This window comes from Eretmochelys imbricata, chromosome 20 (assembly GCF_965152235.1).
Source record: "Eretmochelys imbricata isolate rEreImb1 chromosome 20, rEreImb1.hap1, whole genome shotgun sequence".
Classification (NCBI taxonomy): domain Eukaryota; kingdom Metazoa; phylum Chordata; order Testudines; family Cheloniidae; genus Eretmochelys; species Eretmochelys imbricata.
Window position 1 is genome coordinate 16226850 of NC_135591.1, and position 17934 is coordinate 16244783.

The following is a 17934-nucleotide window of genomic DNA, read 5'->3' on the forward strand; positions in this document are numbered from 1 at the left end:
ATGTCTTTTGGCAGGTATGTGTAAGGGGTTTATTTGGGCTTTGAGGGTTTTCACAAAGAGTACACAGAAAACTTTGAGCCTGAGGATTCTCTGCTTATCCAAGGTTTACCACTGACTTCAGTGGGAGCAGAATCAGTCCAACACAAAGTGCTTTTGAAAACTCAACCTTCAATACTTGTCTGTGGGCTTCAGCACACTTAGCCTTAACATGTCTTAATCTGTGGGCATAGTAGTGGGACAGCCAGCCAACCATAGGTCAAAGCGAGATCACGATGAGGAACCGTTTACCTTAATTTTGGGTGGCCTTTCCATGCTTGTAGAAATAACCCATTTCCTCTGATTGTTCTGCAGGGCAACACCAGTGAATTTTGCTCCTTCATGAACTCAACCTTAGTGAATTTGGAGACCATGTGTGCAGAGGACAGAGCAGCATCGCTGGAGGTTAGAGGTTCTGCCCCTACGTGGGTGGGCGCTCTATGGCCAAATGCCCTGCGCATTGGTATAGCCCTCTCACTTTGGGGGAAATTGTAGCTGCTCTTCAGAAAAGGGGTGTGTGCGCATGTGCATGATCTCTAGCTGAAGTGGCAGGGGATCTGGGTTCTGTCCCCACTGCTCCTAGGAAGATCCAAATTGCTTCCGGGGGCAACACAGAGAGAACCGAGATGTCTGCTGATTGGTTCTCTGGCACCTACACTGAAGGGACCAGGGATGAGGAGCGAATGACACACGGTGTTAGACGTACCCTGGCTTCAGGTTACTGTGAAGTCCTGAGCAAGCCTCAGTTGCCTCACTCGCTCAGTAAAGGGCTCCCTCTTGGAGAATGGTGCAGTCCCTCTGAGTGGGAAGGTCACTATGAACCCGTATGTCCTAAGAGGGTTATTGTTCCCCTGGGAGTCTGAAGAATGTGGCTCATGAACCACTGAAATCCTCCGCCCTTCTCAGGGTGTTTCCTTTCCCAATCCCAGGAAGTTGCTCGCCCCTTTGGTTCCTTGCTGAATAGCTCCTTCCTCAGTGCTGGTGGGACTGAGAGCAAGAGGGACGTGGCCTCCGCCATGACCTTCCTCCTGCAGAGTGTGGAATTGGCTGCACTGACGGTTGCTTTGTGGTCTCCGGAGAAGAAGACCCAGAACGTGACAACCGAGTGTATGGGTGAGGAGGATGAGAGGCTCCCACATCGCCTTGTGGCAGCTGTGAGATGGGGGGTTATACTCTTTTCAGTGCAGAAAACCACTGCAGCCTCACTGCCCCTCTCTCAGGGTTTATAACCCAGCCATGGGTGGTAGGAGAACGAGCCATTGAGAGAGGCTAGCCCCCGGCCCCTCCCTTTCTGCCATAGATCCCTTCCACCCCCTCTCTTCCAATGGAGCCGAGAGCAACCCGTCCCGCCTGCACGCCACGCTACACCAGCCCCGGAGCACCAGGTGGGCAGCATAGTGGGAGCAGCATGGCCCCGGCCCCAGCGCCCCCAGCTCTGGGCCTTGTGAGCACCGGCCCCAGCCTGCTTGCCCCAGCCTCTCAGCCATGGAAGAGCTGGAAGGGAACTGGAAGCAGGCAGGAGGGAGCCTGGGGGCAAAACATGGGCGGGGCCATGCCAGGCTGTTTAGGGAGGCACAGCCTTCCCCAGCCTATGCTACCCACCACCCATAAACCCAGCCCTGGGGCTTTGCAGCAATGGCAGCTGCCTGAGAGGGGTTTAAAAGCAATGCCAATCTCCTGTCGCCACAGGCAGCTGCCATTACTTCCTCCTGTCACTCCCTGCCCCAGCAATACCCCTTCTTGCTGCTTCCCCTGCTAAAGCGCAGAGGTGAGGCAGCAGGGAGAAGTTGCCTTCTGCCTCTTGGCACAGTGGCATCTTCATGGGGACGCAGGCATGATGGATCACAGAAGGTCAGCCAGAGGGGCTCAGGGAAACGCAGAGAGATGGAGGTGAGGAGGAAGGGGGAGGGGTGGTGGGTTTCAGAGATTGTGGAGCTCCAAACCTGCCTTGCCCTTGCAGCAAGAGGCGTTGCCATTTCCCTCCCCAGCTATCGAGACGCTCCTCGTCCGAGCTGCAGGTCGCTGTGATGAGGTCTTCAGGCTGAGAGGTCAGGAGGAGACAATGGACATTCACTGCAATGCCGTCGCCAGAGCAGCCACAGAAGGTACCATCCTGGTCCTTCCCAGGCACTCACCCCTTTAGACACCAAACCCCAGCCCTAGTTCTCCCCTTCCTCTCGCCCCACGCTGGCTTGCTTGCCTTTGTTATCCTGACACTAGTGTGGACCTTGTTGGCTGAGCCAGTGTTTCTCAGTACATTGAGCTCTGCAGAGCCCTTCATTCCTGGCTGTCCCGCAGCATGAAAACCAACCCATGTGGGGCAGGGAGGAGAGAGAAGCTTTGATGGGCATATGAATTGGTCCAGAGAATGGAAAGATCAGAGATCCATTGGCCCAACACATGATGTCCTGATAATGAGCCCAGCTGGGCCCCAGGTTGACCTGTGTGACTTCCTGGAATGGAACCAGGATAATATTGACCAATTTTACTCCAATTTTCAGGCCAGTATGACGTAACTGGGACTGGTTCTTAATTCTTTAGCCCCAGGGAAAGCTCCTCACTAACCAACCCCTCTGCCTCTCCTAACCAAGAAAAACTATGGCTTCACCTCAGTGCCTTTCACCTAGGGCTGTGTACCGAGCTGGATAATGTGCAGTATGGGGATACGATTTTTAAAGAGCACTAACTGTGCATTAATTGGTCCATATAGACCCTACTAGTGTGCACTAAAGGTTCCCTAGTGTGCTTTAATGTATGTTAGTGCACTTTAGGAATCACACTTCCATAGTGCACGCCAGATGTTTCCAACACAGAAGTGCTTGTGTGGAAGAAGAGGGAGGAGGCAACATATTCGAGTGGTTAAACTCAAAATACTAGCCAGGACTTCTGGGTTCTTTTCCCAGCTCTGCCCCAGACTCGCTGTGACCTTTGGCACCTGGCTTGCTCTTTCTTTGTCTCAGTGTCTCTGTCTCTATGATGAGTCACCATTTCATTCTTTCAGATCCTTGGGCTGTTGCTTTTATTTCTTACTCCACCCTGGTCTCCATCATTAACACGACATTTCTCGATGAGGGAGATCTGATGAGAAAATGAGGAATTTTCACCTGAATTCCAGGGTGGTGGGTAGGGCTATCGGAGATGGGAGGCCCATGAACCTCTCCAAACCTGTGAATTTCACCCTGCGCCATAGACAAGTGAGTGTAGGTCCTTTTACTTTGCTGTGTGCCCGGGACTCCAGCTGGTCACTTGAAAGGTGCGTCTCCTGCAGGGCATTTGAGTTCTGCTGCCTTTCTGGACTGAGAAACAGTTATCTGAGAAAGAGAGGGAGCTTCTTCAGTCCTGACGCTGGGGCTGTTTTGATGGAGAACATTACATAGGGTTCACACCAGGCCTGATTATGATTAATCATGTAAAATGCTCAGGAATAACAACTGTGCCTGGCTCACCCCTCAGAGCAGGAATAAATGGAAGGCCGGGAATGGAGCCGCAAGGGGCTGGGACTGGGAGTGGAGACATGCTGAGGTTGGGAATGGTGCCAGGCATGGGGCTGGAAGTTCGGGATGTGGCTACAGGTGGGACCAGAGCAGAGCTCAGGGTGGGGAAGGGCTGGATGGTGCTCCCTCTCTGCCCCACATGGGGCCTGACCCGAGACTTGTCATGTCCCTCTGAAGGTTCCTCTATGTCCCCTTAGGGGGGTGCACCACACTGTTTGGGGACCTCTGCCCTATAGATAGCAGAGTTCAGGGAAGCAGCATGAGATGGTGCCGTCTTTGATAAAGTAATGAACTTGCTAGAGTGCATGTGGGTATTTGTGGGTGGGTGTAAGAATGCCTTTTAATGGCTCAAATCCTAACTGTACAATTGTGTGCTATAGACCCAACAGTACTCAGAGTTAAGGGAATTACCATTTCAGCTCTGGGGTCAGGGGTGTCACGGAGTGTGGGGGAGTCAGGGCCCTGCACCCCCACTTCCTGCAATTCACTGTGACTCTCAGCCAGCCAGTAAAACAGAAGGTTTATTGGACAACAGGAACACAGTCCCAAACAGAGCTGGTAGGTACAACACGGACCCCTCAGTCAAGTCCTTCTGTGGGGCAGGGAGCTTAGACCCCAGTCCCGGGGCTACCTCTGTTTCCCCAGCCAGCTCCAAACTGAAACCCCCTCCAGCCATCTCACACCCCCCTCCTCCAGCCTTTGTCCAGTTTCCTGGGCAGAAGGTGTCACCTGGCCCCAACCCCCCTCCCGGGCTCTCATGTTACATGCTCAGGTATCTTCCCTCAAGAAAAGTCTCCCATCCCCAATGCAGACAGTCCCAGTAAAACTCCCCTGCAACATTCCCAGGTCAATACTCCCCACTCCCTGCTGCATCTGTCATAACCATACAGATAAGGGAAGCCTAGAATTCCTCCTTACCTGTAAGGGGTTAAGAAGCTCAAATAACCTGGTTGGCATCTGACCAAAAGAACCAGTGGGGAAAGAAGATACTCTCAAATCTTGGGGTGGGGCGGAAAGGCTTTGGTTTTGTGTGTGTTCTCTTGGGAAGCAGAGAAGCATCAGGTCAGAAAACTCCTATAAACCATCCTAAAAGTCTCTCATATTACAAAAATTGTAAGTAAAAGCCAGGCAAGGCGTGTTAGATTATCTTTTGTTCTGCTTGTGAATTTTTCCTTTGCTGGAGGGAGGTTTATTCCTGTTTTTTGTAACTTTGAAACGAAGCCTAGAGGAAGTTCTGCTGTGTTTTTTAATCTTTTGTTACCCTGTAAAGTTATTTTCCATCCTGATTTTACAGAGGTGATTTTTACCTTTTTTTAAAATAAAATCCTTCTTTTAAGAACCTGACTGATTTCTCTATTGTCCTAAGACCCAGGGGGTTGGCTCTGTGATCACTTTGTAACCAATTGGTTAGGATATTATCCTCAAGCCTCCCCAGGAAAAGGGGTGTAAGGGCTTGGGGGGATATTCTCCAAGTGGTCTTTTCCCTGATTCTTTGTTAAATCACTTGGTGGTGGCGGCGTACCCTCCAAGGGCAAAGAATTTGTGCCTTGAGGAAGTTTTAACCTAAGCTGGTAAGAATAAGCTTAGGGGGTCTTTCATGCGGGTCCCCACATCTGTACCCTAGATTTCAGAGTGGGGAGGAAACCCTGACAGCATCACAAGGGGTTTGTGCTATTGGAGCGGGAGGGTCTCGCTTGTATTTCCACTGCCAATGGGAAGTCCCAAATGGCTGTTACGTGCAGCACAATGAGAGCCATGAAGCCATTGGTGACTTCAGGTTTATTACTGTCTATTTAGAGATGTGTGACAAAAGAAACCGTATTCTCCCCGTGATCCAGTGAGGAGGAGGATGGTGTTTTGGTTTCCAGGCAAAGAAAGAGGAGGAAGAGGCTCGCTGCGTTCACTGGAAATTCATTGCTGGGAAAGGCACCTGGGCTGAGGGTGGCTGCAAAAGTCTCCAGACGAACAGCACTCACACCATCTGCAGCTGTGACCATCTCTCCAGCTTCGCACTCCTGATGGGTCCCACCGGAGTGGAGGTATCTCAGTGTCAGACTCAGATCAAAGGGCTGGACTCTGAGTTCCTTACTTGGACAAAATCAATGGGAATTTTGCCTGAATGACCATTGAGTAGTGTATAATCTGTGGCCACACAGGATCGGTCAGGGTCAAGTGGGCTGGGCTGGGATTGTGATCTGGTGGATAACAGTGTAGTTAGAATCACCAACCAGTCACAATCTGTGCTCCGGATCCCCAACACTGGTTACCAAGAAGCTGAAAAAAAGAAATCACATAGCCCCCTTTATTGAATTCCCGTCTCTAGCTCCCAATCAGCAGATAGGTCCAGTAAAGCGAGAAGTTGCTTAAAATGCTATTCACTTAACAAAATGTTCGTCTGATCCCCAAAGGGACTGCCACATTGCCAGGTCAATATTAGTTTGGCTCTTACCCAAAATACCAAGCTACCAGCCAATCCTTTAGTTTCTAAAACTAAAGGTTTTATTATAAATGAAAGGAAAAGAAAGAGAAGAGAGTTGTTAAATGATCAAAGCAATCCGATACATATGACTTCGAGATCCATATATCAGGTTCTTAGCAGCGATGGTGAGTTTGCTGGCTTGTAAAGTCCCTCTGGAACACACCCAAAGCTTAGATGGGTCTATCAGACCTCTGTTCAAAGCTTCAGTTTGTCGAGAAGTCACTCCAGAGGTGAGAAGCAGGATTGAAGACAAAATGGAGGTGATGCAGCTGCCTTTTTCTATCCTTTTCCATGTGGCTTGTACTTCCTCTGTCCCAAAGAGAAGATCACAGCACATGGGCATGGAAAGGTACTTGGAGTCCCCTGTTCATAGGCATGTCCCTACATGTCCTGCTGACTCTTGGGCATAGCCCCTGGCTTCTCTCAATGTGTTCATTCTAGAGCTCAGCGATTCTCAAACTTTAGGAACCTGGGGACCCCCATTTTGATTTAAAATTTTTCTCAGACCTCCAACCCCCTGCTCAGCCCCAGGCCCCACCCCCATTCCATCTATTCCCCTAAGGCCCCACCTCTTCCCGCCCCCGGTCCACCCCTGCTCCTCCTCTTCCCTGCCTCTTTCTGCCCCCTCCCCTGAGCGTACCCCATCCCCGCCCCTCCCCCTCCCTCTCAGCGCCTCCTGCATGCTGCTGAACAGCTGTTCCCCAGCATGCAGAAGGCACTGGGAGGGAGGTGGAGGACTTGGTCAGCGGGGCCTGTGGACCCCTTGGAATGCCCTCGCAGATCCCAGTTTGAGAAACACTGGTATAGGTGATTACCCTCAATGGGCCACCAAACAGACTGGATAGTGCTGATGCCAATCTGTCTGGGGGTGTCACCCAGAAACACAGCACAGACATATCACACATTTATTACTCACGATGCAAAGACGATACCTACATTTTAACAAGATTATCATACTTACAAATCGTAACTTTTCGACTGATACCTTACATGGCATATCTGGTAAGATTCACTGAAATTTTGTAACATTGGTAACCATATTATAAATGGTCACCCATAGTCCATAGAATCATAGAACTGGAAGGGACCTCAAAGTTATCTAGTCCAGTCCCCTGCACTCACGCCAGGCATAAGTATTATCTAGACCATCCCTGACAGGTGTTTGTCCGACCTGCTCTTAAAAATCCCCAATGATGGAGATTCCACAACCTCCCTAGCAATTTATTCCAGTGCTTAACCACCCTGACAGTTAGGAATTTTTTCCTAATGTCCAACCTAAACCGCCCTTTCTACAGATGTGAAGAAGAACAATTTTTCTCCCTCCTCCTTGTAACAACCTTTTATGTATTTGAAAACTGTTATCATGTCCCCTCTCAGTCTTCTCTTCTCCAGACCAAACAAACCCAATTTTTTCAACCTTTCCTCATAGGTCATGTTTTCTAGAGCTTTAATCATTTTTGTTGCTCTTCTCTGGATTTTCTCCAATTTATCCACATCTTTCCTGAAATTTGGTGCCCAGAACTGGACACAGTACTCCAGTTGAGGCCTAATCAGCGTGGACTAGAGCGGAAGAATTACTTCTCGTGTCTTGCTTACAATACTCCTTGATAATGCATCCGAGAATGATGTTTGCTTTTTTTGCAACAGCGTTACACTGTTCATTCATATTTAGCTTGTGATCCACTCAGGGCTGTCCTAAGGCATACTCAACATACAAGGCTGTGTAGGGCATCTGAAAATTTGGGGCACCCGTGGGTCTTAGTGTCCACCCTCTGCCTCTTCCTATCCCTGTTCTGACCCTTCCTGCAGCTGCTGCAGCCTGGTGACTCTTACTCCAGAAGGGATCTAGTAACTTAAAATGAAAAAGCCTCCAGTCTGCCAGACCTATTAGAACAACATTGAAACTGTTAAAGAGCCATTCAAGTGGTAATGAAGCCATTTAACAGGCATTTGCCAACCCCTAGGTATATACTGTCAGTTTCTGAATTTACTGACAAAAACAGTTGTGCATTACTGTAATATTTACTCAGAACATGTTAGTCTACAGGACCTTAGTTTAAAATTTGCTTTAAAAATATTTCATTACAAGATTGCTGAAGATCATAAAATCACATCTCTAAAGAATCCCTGCGTGGATTTTTAGATCCACAATCTGAGTATTCATCTTTAGCTTTAAATGCTTGGATCATCAGACATCTAGTTTTTTAAATAAATCCTTCAAACGACCACTCTTATCTAAAATACACATTTTAATTTTAATTACTATAGTACAAAAAACTTACTTCCTGTCCATCCCTTTCTCCCTCCCCCTCTTCCCTCCCCCCCATTGAAGAGAGGCTAGCTCTTAAAGGGACAACATCCCTTTCCTTCCAGATAGCTGGACAAATGAGTTTCCCTTTCTTTACTTCTGACTATTTCATAGAATCATAGAATATCAGGGTTGGAAGGGACCTCAGGAGGTCATCTAGTCCAACCCCCTGCTCAAAGCAGGACCAATCCCCAATTTTTGCCCCAGATCCTTAAATGGCCCCCTACAAGGATTGAACTCACAACCCTGGGTTTAGTAAGCCAATGCTCAAACCACTGAGCTATCATTTGATGAACTAGTTTTAAGAGAACCCTCCAGCAAAATCAGTACCTTAGTAAGATATAAAATCCTTTGTTATGCCTAAAATCTTTGGAAACATATTTTTTGAAGTTGGTGAAATTTCATAAACGTGTCTGTTGTTATGGAGATCACACAAAGTAAATTAGTTTTCCCTTTCTCTAAAAGCAATGAACATTGTTATGAACACACTAAACCTCTGTGACTGATTAATTTAAAATAATATTGTTTCAGTGAGTTCAATATGTAGTCATCTGGAATGATAACTTTATGAAGGCTTAAGAGTATATTTAAAAAATAAAATGAGCGTAGAAATACTGATTAAGAAAATGTAAAACAGAGAAGAGCTGCATCATGTATTCCATAATATTTAATGTTGTATTCGGCAGGACAGCTGACTTGCCCTTACTACAAAGTTTTTTCAAATAAATCTCTGACAAACTTCAGGGTATAACAAAATACCTGAGACTGACATTTTTTATTCCTAAATTTAGTGCTTTTAATTAGGTACCTTCTGCATGTCCAGTCTTCACCTTCTGGCATGCAGTAGAAAACATCTCCATTTTCTTTTGAAAAAAACCCCCCACTCTTATGCAATTTCTTCTAATGTCATTTGCTTCATTTGGGTTCAGGGATTTGGCTGGAAGGGGATGAGCCGGGAGGGGGAGGGAAGAGAGGAGGGAGACAGTGGAGAGGGGCGGGGCCTGGGGCAGAGCAGGGGTGAAGTATGGGCGGGGCCACAGGCAGAAGAGGTGGGCTGGGGAGCTAGCCTCCCCAAGCAGCAGCTTCACGCACCGCCCATGACAGCAGGTAAGAGCGGGTCGGCTCCCACACACCCAGCATGCGCTGCAGTGTCCTTAGGCAGGGGCCATATTCACAGAGCCGAATGCGCCGGCACTGGGCATTCTGTGTGAGGCAGAGGGTCCGGGGATCTCTGCGAGGGACTGTGAGTCTCCACCGCCGTGAGGCGAGCTGGGCGTCTTGGTATCCTTTCCTGCCATCGGGCATAGGGGCAGCAGTTTAATAATACTGCGTATGGCCCCATAAATCCTAAGGGCGGCCCTGGATCCAAGATGACGCCCCAGATCCCATTCCGCAGTACTCCTTCCTAGACAGTCATTTCCCATTTTGTATGTGTGCAACTGATTGTTCCTTCCTAAGTGGAGTAGTTTGCATTTGTCCTTATTGAATTTCATCCTATTTACTTCAAACCATTTCTCTAATTTGTCCAGATCATTTTGAATTTTAATCCTATCCTCCAAAGCACTTGCAACCCCTCCCAGCTTGGTATCATCCACAAACTTTATAAGTGTACTCTCTATGCCATTATCTAAATCACTGGTGAAGATATTGAACAGAACCAGACCCAGAACTGATCCCTGCGGGACCCCACTTGTTATGCCCTTCCGGCATGACTGTGAGCCAATGATAACTACTCTCTGGGAACGATTTTCCAACGGTTATGCACCCACCTTATAGTAGTTCCATCTAGGTTGTATTTCCCTAGTTTGTTTATGAAAAGGTCATAGAATCATAGAATATTATGGTTGGAAGAGACGTCAGGAAGTCATCTAGTCCAATCCCCTGCTCAAAGCAGAACCAACACCAACTAAATCATCCGAGCCAGGGGTTTGTCAAGCCAGGCATTAAAAACCTCTAAGGATGGAGATTCCACCACCTCCCTAGGTAACTCATTCCAGTGCTTTACCACCCTTCTAGTGAAATAATGTTTCCTAATATCCAACCTAGACCTCCCCCACTGCAACTTGAGACCATTACTCCTTGTTCTGTCATCCGCCACAGCTGAGAACAGCCGAGCTCCATCCTCTTTGGAACCCCCTTTCAGGTAGTTGAAGGCTGCTATCAAATCCTCCCTCACGCTTCTCTTTTGCAGACTAAATAACTCCAGTTCCCTCAGTCTCTCCTCATAAGTCATGTTCCCCAGCCCCCTAATCATTTTCATTGCCCTCCGCTGGACTCTCTTCAATTTGTCCACATCCCTTCTGTAGTGGGGGGTCCAAATCTGGACGCAATACTCCTGGTGTGGCCTCACCATTGCCGAATAGAGGGGAATAATCACTTCCCTCAATCTGCTGGTAATGCTCCTACTAAAACAGCCCAATATGCCGTTGGCCTTCTTGGCAACAAGGGCACACTGCTGACTCATATCCAGCTTCTCATCCACTGTAATCCCCAGGTCCTTTTCTGCAGAACTGCTGCTTAGCCAGTCGGTCCCCAGCCTGTAGCAGTGCATGGGATTCTTCCGTCCTAAGTGCAGGACTCTGCACTTGTCCTTACTGAACCTCATCAGATTTATTTTGGCCCAATCCTCCAATTTGTCTAGGTCACTCTGTACCCTATCCCTAACTTCCAGCATATCTACCTGCCCCCAGTTTAGTGTCATCCGCAAACTTGCTGAGGGTGCAATCCATCCTATCATCAGATCATTAATAAAGATGTTGAACAAAACTGGCCCCAGGACTGACCCCTGGGGCACTCCGCTTGATACCAGCTGCCAACTGGACATCGAGCCATTGATCACTACCCATTGAGCCCGACGATCTAGCCAGCTTTCTGTCCACCTTATAGTCCATTCATCCAGACCATACTTCTTTAACTTGCTGGCAAGAATACTGTGGGAGACCGTGTCAAAAGCTTTGCTAAAGTCAAGGAATAACACGTCCACTGCTTTTCCTTCATCCACAAAGCCAGTTATCTCGTCATAGAAGGCAATTAGATTAGTCAGGCATGACTTGCCTTTGGTGAATCCATGCTGACTGTTCCTGATCACTTTCCTCTCCTCCAAGTGCTTCAAAATGGATTCCTTGAGGACCTGCTCCATGATTTTACAAGGGACTGAAGTGAGGCTGACCGGTCATGTGAGACAGTATCAAAAGCCTTACTAGAGTCAAGATATTCCACATCTACCGTTCCCCCCCACCCACCCGCCATCCACAAAGCTTGTTACCCTGTCAGAGAAAGCTATCAGGTTTGTTTGACATGATTGGTTCTTGACAAATCCATGCTGACTGTTATTTATCACCTTATTATTTTCTAGGTGTTTGCAAATTGATTGCTTAATTATTTGCTCCATTATCGTTCCGGATACGGAAGTTAAGCTGACTGGTCTGTAATTCCCCGGGGTGTCCTTACTTCCCTTTATTTCCCATGTAGCATCTCAGGGCTCACTGGTGAGTCTCCCTTTGCTGTGTTACAGGAGAGTTATCCACTGACCGTCGTCACCTACGTGGGACTGACCTTCTCCCTGCTGTACCTCCTCCTCGCCATCCTCACCTTCCTCCTTTGCCGCTCCATCCGCAATGTCAGCACCTCCCTCCACCTGCAGCTCTGCCTCTGCCTCTTCCTGGCCGACCTGCTCTTCCTCACCGCGGTGACCCGCACCCGCAGTCGGGTCTGTTACCCACTTTTATTGTTGGTTTAAATTTGAGCTGTGTCCAGATCCTCTGTCAGCATTTCTAAAGCTCCCCTCACTCCACCACCTTTTTATACCCTCAGCTGGATGGTAACATTTATTCCATGCTCTTTAGTCCCGCAGAAATAATTATTTACTCCCCTCCAAAAGAAATCTCTCTGGGTGAAACCAGTCCTTCCCTTTCCCTTGTGGGCTCCATCCTTCATCAGACAAAGGAACCTCAATTTCCAGAGTCACAGTCCCCTGCCTGTCCTCTCTGCCCCCACACTGATGGGCAGAAGCAAGGCACCTATATCTTGAAGCAGATACAGAGAAGAGAACCGACACCCTCCAGATCTCTCCCTATTATGAGGACCGGGAACTTGTTTATGTCCCTGCTCCCTATCCTAGGATTCCTCACAGTATCCAACAATTTCCACAATTCATTTGGGAACTACAACCCCCAGAAACCATCTTTTCTGAGTGGAGATCAGGACCAGCCTGGACTCTGAATGATTGAAAGGGCCAGCCAGCTTGCCCTTAGACAAGCTCCTGTAGACTGAAGAACATATTGTCCCTGGGAGAGAGCCGTAACTGGAGACATCTGTTAATAAAAAGCCCTATATGATCCTCACAAAAGTCCCCCCACCTCCAAATTCAGTGTTTCCCTTCCCAGAAGCAGTGTCCCAGAGCTCTCTCTCGTCCTGTCCTCAGGTGGTGTGTGCTGTCATTGCTGGCTTCCTACACTACCTCTTCCTGGCCGGCTTCTCCTGGATGTTCCTGGAGGGGCTGCACCTCTTCCTCACCGTCCGGAACCTGAAGGTCGTGAATTACACCAGCGCCAGCCGGTTCAAGAAGAGATTTATGTACCCGTTTGGCTATGGATTCCCAGCCCTGGTGGTGGCTATTTCTGCAGCAGTGAATCCTGGAGGCTACTGGTTGGAACTTCCAACCAGTAAGTGCAGTGCCCATCCCGAAGGGGAGCTGGGATCTGGCTTCCATGCAGTTGTTCGGCTCACCCCAGGTCTGACTTGAATCTAGATTTCTCTGCCTGGGAGCTGACTGTGACACTAGGCTGCCCTGAGCACTGTAGTTGAGTTGCCCACCTGTCAGACATCTACACTCCTTGCCTCACTGATGATGCGGAAGAACAAGCCAGAAAGATCCCAGCTTGACTTCCAGCTCCCAGGCTGGGTTTGTGGCATTGGTGAGTAGGAAACAAACGCGCCTTCTTACTGTTGGCAAATCCCTGAAGATCCCGTCTCTAAAGTGAACAAATCCACTAAAACAGGGCATGGCGGGTTCTAGACACCCCAGGCTAGATCCTCAGCTTGTGTAAATCAGGGTAGCTTCACTTCCTTCAGTGCAGCTAGGCCAATGTACATCCGGTGCATGTCTGGCCCTCCCTCAATACTGTGCCCATCCACCAGAAAGGGTCATTTGAGGAGGTGGAAGAGGAAGTGGTGGCTGAAAGCAGGAGCTGCTGAGGTAGATGGGGAGAGCTGTTAGCCTGCAGCCCGCAGGAGAGTCGGCCATGTCACAGGCTGGCTGAGATCCATCTTGCTTTTTAGAGTCAGCTGCCCTGTGACACCCTCTCTCTGCCCGCAGTGCTGAAAAAGGGTCGTAATCCCATTAAAGTCACCTTCTTCTTCCTCCCTGCCTGTAGCTGCTGGCTCAGCCTGGAGAGAGGATTTCATTGGAGCTTCCTAGGACCAGTCTGTGCCATAATCCTGGTGGGTACCTCACAGAACCACAGGGCCCCATTCTCCTCTCTCCTCTGCGACCCTGTGGAGTCCCGTGGAGCCAAGAGAGGAATATCTCCCAGAGAATTTAAGATGAAAGAGTCCTAGAAGACCCCATTTCATTCCTCCCTCTTTGGCCAGTGCAGGATTTCCCACTAACAGAATAGCCTACGTTCTATGGAGGCAGTCCGGGCGAATGGGTTGGGCACTGGGTTGTGAGTCAGGAGACCTGACTCTGCCACTGGCCTGCTGTGTTAACTTGGGAAGTAGCTTCCCCTCGCTATATACCTCTGTTTCTCCTCCTACCCTTTGTCTGTTTGACTCATAGGCACCGAAAAAAAATAGTGGATGCTCAGCACCCACTGGCAGCCAGCTCCCCACTGCCGGCGGCCGTGCCGATCAACTCCTCCCCCTCCATCCCAGTGCCTCCCGCAGTCAGCTGTTCTGTGGTGTGCAGGACGCGCGGTGGGGGAGGGGGCGGAACTGGGTGGGAAGAGGTGGGGTGGGGGTGGGAAGAGGCAGGGGCTTGGAGAAGGGGTGGGGTGGGGTGGGGGCGGGACTTGGGGCCATTCGGAGGTTAGAAGAGGTGGCTTGGAAGAAGAGGTTGGGTGAGGGAGGGGTGTGGGGTGGGGTGGGGGGTTGAGCGGCGCAGAGAAAGCCGGTCTCTGTGGTCTTGCCTAGTTATTTTGCAAACAAATGCTCCAGGACAGGGGCTGCCCCTTTCTAGGTGTGAGTACAGAACCCAGTGCCATCTCAGTTGGAGCCTCTAGGTGCTACCACAATATGATTAATTATAATATGTCATTACTCATGCAATGTTGCCATGGAAGCAAGTGGGACCTCTGCCGTAATGAGGATAGTTTTGTCCCGTGCCTTGTCCAGCCTGGCTGGTAAATAACCCAAGTGATGGGGGAAGGGAAGGTGGCTGCAGTGTGGGGAGTTTGAGGAAGGAAGGGAACATGTTGTAAGAGATAAAGGTTGCAAATGTCCTTGCAGATTCCTCCCCATCTCAGGCAGCGGGTTAAGAATTAATTTCAGTCTCAGAATTGAAGGGAATACTCTATAGAAAGGATCTAGAAGCTTTGGGCCAAATCACACAGCTCTAATCCGGAATAACTGTAGACCCCACTGGAATCAGTGGAGTCACTCCAGATTCAGATAAGAGCAGAATGTGGCCCTCTGGCTGTATGATCACATGTGATGCATTGCAGCCCTGCCTATGCCAACAGTTCCCTGCATGGCCTGGGACCAAGATCTGGTAGCGAATGGTATATGACCCACCTTGACGAGCAGTCACTGGTCTGCAGCAGTCTGATCCCATAGGATTGTTCTGTGCCTCAGGCAGAGAGACTGGCCTTGGCTAGCATGTTTTACAAGGAATATTTCATGCTGTTTCCACAGATAAATTTAACATTTTTTATTGTAACCCTCTGGATCCTGAGAGACAAACTCTCCTCCCTTAATGAAGATGTGTCCACTCTCAAAGACACCAGGTAGGACAGCACTATATCTACTAGAATAGGGGTGGGCAAACTTTTTGACTCGAGGGCCACATCCGGGTGGGGAAATTGCATGCAGGGCCATGAAAGTAGGGCTGGAACAGGGGCTTGGGGTGCGGGAGGGAGTGCGGGGTGTGGGAGGGGGTGCATTGTGCAGGAAGGGGCTCAGGGCATGGGGTTGGGGTGGAGGAGGGCTGTGGGGTGTAGGATGGGGCTCAGGGCAGGAGGTTGGGGAGCAGGAGGGAGTGCAGAGTGCGGGAAAGAGCTCAGGGCAGGGGTTCACTGCAGTTTTCCCATGGGATTGGCACTCAATGTATATTTGTTTTGCTGGCCGGTGAGTTGGGGAGAGCCCTCCACTTCATCTCCATGAAACAATCATCTCTCCAACCAACAATGTTTATCGTACAGCCGGCTTTGCTGTGCCAGCGGGGCAGTTGCCATTCTTCATCACAACTACCTGGAAGGGGAAGGGAATTGGACAAAATCTTCTCTCTTATCCAAATCCAAAACTCCTACTGAATTCAAAGGCCACCCTAGTGTTTTAGCTGGGTGTGTCTCCCAGATTTAAAGGGCCAGATCCCAGGTCAGAGAGCAGTTATTTCTTAGGGAAAGCACAACATGTGGGGGAGTTGGGGGGTGGGAGGCGATTTGCAGAGGCCTCGCGTGCTGTGTGTGTGAGCTAGCTCTGCTGTTTCACTGTAATGCGTAAATAATAAAATAACCTGCTTATGGACCTTGGTTGCTTCTTTGGTTTGAGGGTTTGCTGTCAGGTTCTGCCTGTCCTGGAAACCTAGGGCCCAGTTCTAAAGCCTCTTTATGCCACTCTGGCTTAAAGGTGTAAAGGGGCTTTAAAGTGGGCAGCAATGGCCCTGTGATTAGCCCTCCTGGGCAGGAGTCCTTCCTGGCTGCTGTGGAGCTGGCATAAAATCTCTCCATTAGCCCTGCTCCCAGCCCCTGGCATGGGGGTTGTGACTGGTGGGGTGGAGGTGCTGCTGAGGGCATGGCTGAGGCACACTGCTTCGTGGCTATTGTCTGCTTCCCAAGGCCCCGAAGGACCCTTGGAAATGCACGAGTTTACACCAGCTGAGGACCTGGCCTGTAACCGCGTTTCAGCTTCACCGATGTCACTGCACCACTAAATGCTCTTCTGCCTTTTTTTTTTTTTAAGGACATTTGTTTCAAACCGTGCTGTCCCCGCAGCACTCGGAAATTCGCTGATGTCATCGTTCTGTTAGAAACTTCTCCAAACTGAGAGCAGTGACGGTGTCAGCCCACTTCTGTTCGCCGTGTTTATTTATGTGATCTGGGCACGTACAGTCCCACTGTGCTTGGTGCTGTACACACACACAGTCAGAGACAATCCCTGTCCCAAGGAGCTCACAAGCCAAGTAGACGAGATGGACACAAGGTGGGAGAACAGAAGGATTATTACCCCTGTTTGACAGCAGGGGAAGAGGGGATCAGGTGACTTGGCTAAAGTCAAATAGGGAGCCTGTAGTAGAATCAGGAACTAAATTCAGTTCTGCTTCCTTAGGATGGTTTTTTGGTTAAGACGGACTTTTCCCATCTCTCTCCTATCTCCTCAGCACCCTTCAGATATTCAGCTGGTGAAAATCAGCTTTGTTGTTCTGAAGAGGTGTTGCCTAACAGTCCCTGTAGATTAAGGTGTGTGGAAGGGTATCAGGCAGCGCGGTGTCTTGCTCACTTTGGAAGAGCTGCAGAAAAAGTGGCTATGAACTTGCAAAAAGGAGGTGTGCTCATGAATTCTATGAGTTGAATTTATTATGATTAATTATTATTATTAGGTTACTGTGTTTTTTCAGTGTGGGAAATTGTGTGCTATTTTAAGGGTTGAATGACTGAATGACATAATACCCACCCCCACAATGACCAGTAATTTTGTCAAGTATCCGTCACACAACATGGTGGTGCCTACCCCTGTCCTGTGCTTCGAGGGACATGGGGTCCAGGGCTGCCTGGGGGGTTAGCGAGGGGCCTAGTGCTGGCAGGAGCGAGTGACCTGGTCCCAGCCTGCTCCACTCTACCCCCCTGGCTTGCAGCATTGCTCATGGGCGAGGGTTTGGGGGAAGGGGTGGAGTGGGGGCGGGCATGCTGGGGCTGGGTTGCTTGCTACTGCCAGTGCCAGACCACCCCCCAGGCCACCCTAGACCCCGCTTCCCCTGAAGTGCGGGGGCCCCCAAAGCGCAGGGCCTGAGGTGGTTGCCCCAATCCGTCCTATGGATGGGACGGCTCTGCTTGGGCACCACCAAAAATTATACAAACCTGCCGTCCAGGTAGATCAGACATCTGAGATTTCATGCTGGACGTTCGGAATCCCTTGATCCATCTCCTGTATGCCTCTCTCACCTGGAGCGTGAGGGACACGGTCACAGCACTATGTAACTAACTCTGAGGAGATCAGGCATGGCCACTGCGAGGCTGATGAAGGTGCTGGGTGGGGGTGATGAGAGGCACAGGCGTTACCTGGCAATTGAGGAGAGAGTGCACCCAGGAAGATGAAGGCTCCCTGCAGGCTGTTGACGGTGGTGAATAAATACGCCATGACCGTGGCTGCTGGGCCGACTTGGAGGAGACCAAAGCTCCATGTGCAGCCCAGAATGAAGAGCTGGGCGATGGCTTTAAAGGTCAGTAACCTGGATAAAGGCA

General features: G+C 49.7%; 1 pseudogene; it reads left to right on the forward strand.

Annotated features, from left to right (window-relative positions):
* Positions 1 to 17934, forward strand: part of LOC144277899 (adhesion G protein-coupled receptor E3-like) — a 25475-nt pseudogene continuing 7541 nt past the window's right edge.